Genomic DNA, 6,000 nt, shown 5'->3' on the forward strand with positions numbered 1-6,000 from the left:
GGCACTGGGGCAGACACAACCAAAGGAGAGAGTAACCCCTTAGGCCTCCAGAGAGGTCTCAGCTCTGGAAGGGGGCAGAAACACAATATATCCCCATAGAGCAATACCTCCTAGCACAATGCTTTTCCAGGTAGAGTCTCTCACGAAGAAACAGTGTCTCATAAGAACTTTCCTTCGAGACTTCCCTGGTGGCACAGTGGTTAAAAGTCTGCCTGTCAATGCAGGGGACATGGGTTTGATCCCTGGTCCGGGAAGATCCCACATGCCGCAGAGCAACAAAACCCGTGCGCCACAACTACTGAGCCCGTGAGCCACAACTACTGAAGCCCACACACCTAGAGCCCATACTCCGCAACAAAAGAAGCCACTGCAATGAGAAGCCACACACCGCAATGAAGAGTAGCCCCTGCTCACACCAACTAGAGAAAGCCTGTGCACAGCAACAAAGATCCAACTCAGCCAAAAATAAATAAATAAAATAAATAAATTTATTAAAAAATAAACAAAAACTTTGAAGTTTTTAATTTTTATGGGGTCCAATTTGTCTATTTTTTCCTTTTGTTGCCTATGCTCTTGGTGTCATATTCAATGCCATGAGGTTTTCCCCTGTGTTTTCTTCTGAGTTTTATATATTTAGCTCTATGTTGAGTTCTTTGACCCATTTTGAGTTGATTTTTGTATGTAGTGTAAGGTAAGATTTCAGCCTCATTCTTTTTTTTTTTTTTTGCGGTACGCGGGCCTCTCACTGTTGTGGCTTCTCCCGTTGCACAGCACAGGCTCCGGAGGCACAAGCTCAGCGGCCATGGCTCCCGGGCCCAGCCGCTCCGCGGCATGTGGGATCTTCCCGTACCAGAGCACGAACCCGCGTCCCCTGCATCGGCAGGCGGACTCTCAACCACTGCGCTACCAGGGAAGCCCTCAGCCTCATTCTTTTACATGCGGATATCCAGTTTTCCCAACACCATTATATAATCCTTTTAATAGTCTGTTAAATTATGTTTGCTAGCATTTCGTTGGTTCACACACTCAGGGGCTTCCTGGGTAAAATTTGAAACCTGCCCCCTTGTATGGAGAGCAGAGAGAAACTGAAGAAAGAGGCAGACCACTCCAGACTGGTAAGTGACAGGTTTCATAAGCAAGGGAACTTACATACCAGGCTTGTCTTGGAGCCCATAAGACAAGTGTAGATCTCTGCCTGCCAGAATCTCAAAAGTTTGTAAAGAGGCTTTTCTTTTTTCTTTCTTCTTTTCAGGCATTTCACATAACAAAGAATATAGTCTTTACAAATATAGTTTAGAAAAGTCACTAAGCAAACACTCTACAGTAAGTAGCAACAAGAAACTCTGGAGAGGAGGGAATATCTGATTTCTAGATTTGCCACATTATAATATTCAAAATGTCCAGTTTTTAACAAAAAAATTGTGAAGCATGTAAAGAAACAAGAAAGTATGGTCTGTTAATAGGAAAAAAGAAATTAACAGAAACTGTCCCCAAGGAAGCTCAAACATTGGACATAATAGACAAAGACTTTAAACCAACTGTCTTATATATGCTCAAAGAATGAAAGGAAACCATCCACAAAGAAATGAAGGAAACCAGAAGCAACATTTCTCACCAAATAGAGAATATCAGTAAAGAGATAAAAATCATAAAGGAACCGAAGAGAATGCTACAACATGGATGGACCTCGAACAATAAAAAGAACAAATATTGTATGATTCCACTTATATGAGGCATCTAAGATAGGCGAATTCATAGAGCCAGAAGTATTGTAGAATAGGGGTTAACTGGGGGTGTGTGTGTAGTGAAGAGTGGAGGGTTATTGTTTAATGGGCGCAGGGTTACTGTTTAGGATGATTAAAATGTCCTGGAAAAAGATGGTGGTGATGGTTACACAACATTGTGAATATACTCAATGCCACTTGTAATAAAGGTTTTATAAATGCCTTCTTGACCTAGTTTTGAGACCCTGGCTAGAGGCTGGTCAGTTTCCCTTCTTGAGCAGCCAATGAATTCCACACCCCCAACTGCCTACCTTATCTGACTCTCACACTCTGACTATCGACAAGCCCTAATCAACCCAGGGTGAGGTACCAGATAACCAGGGACAGCCCCTATGCCCCAGAGCTGGCGAAAGTATTCAAACTAGCTAATGAGCCTGCTTATTTTGTCCTGCCTGTTCCTTCCTGTGGAAACCACAGTAAAGTGCCCACAGTTCCCCTATCTCCCTCTGCCTCCTGACTGAACCCGATACTTCCCCTGAATGGGCCTGTGTGGCATGCACGTTCTCTCAGAGGACTCTGAGTATAACAAACTGTAAAATTCTTCCTATTTTCCCTCCCTTGATCTGCCGTTGACCTTACCACACCTCACCCAAGGTTTTATGGTTAAAACAATCCGCAGTGAGCAGGGTGGTTTGTCCCCAGAGACAGATGACACCTGATTGCTCTTGCCTTACTAACAGGATTTGCTGAACGGTGGAGGCAGCCTGGAAGGCATCACTCCCCGCTGGAGTGCTTGTGCTTTGACCACTGCCACCGTTTGCTGTTTGTCTGAGGTTTTGCCATGACCTGCACCCTAACTGTAGCACTTGTAAGCTGAGTTTTCCCTGAGTTTCCACTGTTGTAAACACAGCAAAGGAACTGCTGGCCTCAACAACATTGTTTTCTTTCCCAAGGTGCCCTATCAAATCCCAGGGAAAAGGTGCCCCCGTGGACCACTCAGTGCTTCCAGATGCTCTGTGGGCAGTCTTCCGGTGCTCTATCAGAACAGGCAACAGGGAGCTAGAATTTGACTCAGATATGCCCAGCTCTTTGCTTGTGGCTCAGTGATCTGATCAAGCCCTTCAATGGCATGAAGTGGGCAGCCCCACTCTGCTCCCTGTGAGAATGGGGTGCTCATCATGGGGCCCTAATCCCTAAGTGCTTAGGTACGAGTTGCTAGGTGAGTTCACGTTACCTGTGCTTAGGCAGTGCAGTGCTGTTGAGGTCAGGGGCTCCATGTTGCCAGCCTTGTGCCTGTTACTTCTGTCCCAGACCAGATGGGCTCTTGAGGCACACACTGGGGTGATTGTTGAGTTGTGATTTGTACTGTTTTTTTTTTTTTTTAATGAAACACCATTTTTACTCAGAAGAACAACTATGATAAAGTACTGTAATAGGGAAGAACATTTTGTATTCTATTACAAGCTAATCACTACAGGGATGTTGCCTATAAGCTTAAATAATACATAATGGCCCATCTCTGGGAATCTTCCCAGGTAATGAGTATTAAAGCTCAAATACCTTTGTTTAGCTTACAGGAAACATCCCGACCAGGCCAACCTGTGAATGACTGCAGAGAGGAAGAAATTAAACGCTCCCTCTGGAGGCTGATGGGAACCAGGGAGTGTTTGACTTTTTTTTTTTTTTTTTTGTTTGCGGTACGCGGGCCTCTCACTGTTGTGGCCTCTCCCGTTGCGGAGCACAGGTTCCGGACGCGCAGGCTCAGCGGCCATGGCTCACGGGCCCAGCTGCTCCGCGGCATATGGGATCTTCCCGGATCCGGGCATGAACCCGCGTCCGCTGCATCGGCAGGCGGACTCCCAACCACTGCGCCACCAGGGAAGCCCCGGAAGTGTTTCACTTTATTTCCTCCCCTTCTAGTATAAAAGGAGCCTGAATTCTAACTCAGGCAAGATGGTTCTTTGGGGCACGAGCCCACCATCTTCTCGGTTTGCTGGCATTCCAAATAATGTCTTATTCCTTGTCCCAAAAACTCGTCTCTTGATTATTGGCCTGTCGTGCGGTGAGTAGTACGAGCTTAAACTCAGTAACACTATAAATATTCAAACTTGGGTGTTTGGTAGTTATTTTTTAAAAATAATTAAAGTGAGTCTCTGACTTCAAGGAAAACAACTGAAAGAATGTGTTGCCAGTGTTAAAATCTGGGCTTGGAAGGAAAAATTATAATTTTGAAATACTTGTATTCACCATGAGCTTGACGGCTTCCCAGTCCTTAAAGGCTTTTCTATTCAACAGTGAAGCAAATGTAATTTTTGATATTGGATAAGGAAGTATATTAATACTTGGAATATCTGCATAACTCAGTGAACCCATATTTTTCAAATGATCAATGCATGGTTATATTAGTTGGGGTTCCCCAGAGAAACAGAATGTTTATGAAGAAATTGGCTCATGCGATTATGGAGGCTGAGAAGTCCCAAGATCTGCAGGCTAGAGAGAGACCCAGGAGAGTTATGTATCATTCTAGTCTAAGTCTACAGACCTGAAAACCAGGAGAGCAGATGGTGTAAATTCTAGTCTGAGTCCGAGTCTGACCAGAGGAACTGTCCCAGCTCAAAGACTATAGGCAGAGAGAGCAATTCTCTATTGCTCAAATTTTTGTTCTATTCAGACCTTCAGTGAATTGGATGAGGCCTGCCCACCTTGTAAGGACAATCTGCTTTACTCAGTCTACTGCTTCAAATGTTAGTTTCATCCAGACATACCCAGAATAATGTTTAACCTTATATCTGGGCACCCTGTGGCCCAGTCAAGTTGATACATAAAATTAACCATCACAGTGATGTTTTACAATCATTTATGGGTAAAAAATCCATCTAAAGTGCAAGATAAGCCAAACCGTAATATAACAGAATCCACAAAGTTCATTGTTAAGGCTTCAGATTCCACACTGTAATTAACCTCTAAGAAACTACAGCTAGTTTTGTTTTAGTGTCATATCAAAGAAGAGTATCCACAGTTACCTGAAAAGATGTTAAAGTAAGCCAATCATTAAACAGATTTGCAAAAATTTAAAACATTGCAACTCTTCTTACTGATTTCTTGTTTTGGGAAAATAGCTTTTCATTAAATTACTATTTCTTGTTAACATGTAATTGGTATATATAATTTTTACACAAATCAGTAAATATTTTAAAACTTTTGTTTTAATTTCTAATTTAGTAAACATCCATAGATATATCCCACTGCATATTCAAAAATTTAACCTTGCCCAAAGAAAGGTCTGCCCTTTGCCCTTAGCTTCCGGGAGATAACCTTTGTTTGCTTGCAAGCCTTGGGTCCCACTGGATAGTCTAACAATATGATTTAGACCAGGCGCTGGCTACACCAGAAAGACTATCAATGTGTGAGTGGGGTCTTTCTTTGTGTCACCCTCGGCGGGGCTGGAGCCTAAGATCACCCATGCCTATTTAATACAGCCCCAGTAAAGACGCTGAACACTGACACCTGAGTGAGCCCACCTGGTAGGTAGCACTCTGTGCATGCTGTCACACATGCCAGGAAGGTGAGGCATCCTGACCCCATGGCGAGAAGACTGTAGAAGGTCAAGGTGTGATATTTTTCCTGGACTCTGCTCTTTGCACTCTTCAGTAAGATGATTTCAATCTGTATTCTTGTAATAAGCTATAATCATGAGTATAACTGCTTTCAGTGAATTCTGTGAGTCTTTCTAGGGAAATATCACACCCAAGGGTGATCTTAGGGACCCCTAAACTTGCAGTTGTTGACAGAAGTAAGGGAAATTTGTGTACTGTGTTTCCTCTAATTATTCAGAGTTGGCTAAACTCTTGTACTCACATAAACCTCTTTGGAGTATTTACTACCACTACTATTACTACTAGAGGTTCAAAGAGTTTAAGAACCACCAGTCTGGGACTAACACTGATAGGTTTATCTGGCAAGATGCGCACGGTTTTTACCTGTTTCAAAGTTACATTTTAGTAGGTCCCCTTTGGTCCTGTCCTTCCTGCTCCCTTGAACTGAAGCCACAGGCTGAACCTCTGAGTTCATTTTGGCATGGGGACAGAGGCCTAGTAGCTCAGGATCCTTTCTACCCACTTAGAAGCTATTTCTGCCTGGGGCATTGTGGGGTGGGGCGAAGGAAGGCATGGTGGAATAGATTCACCCTGGTATGGCAGTCAGGTACATGAATGCCTTTTAATTGAGCCAAAGGGATTCAGGGGTGGGGAGTATGAAGTGGGGACAGCACAGGGGT

Source organism: Phocoena sinus, chromosome 7 (genome assembly GCF_008692025.1).
Source record: "Phocoena sinus isolate mPhoSin1 chromosome 7, mPhoSin1.pri, whole genome shotgun sequence".
In the NCBI taxonomy this organism is placed as follows: Eukaryota; Metazoa; Chordata; class Mammalia; order Artiodactyla; family Phocoenidae; genus Phocoena; species Phocoena sinus.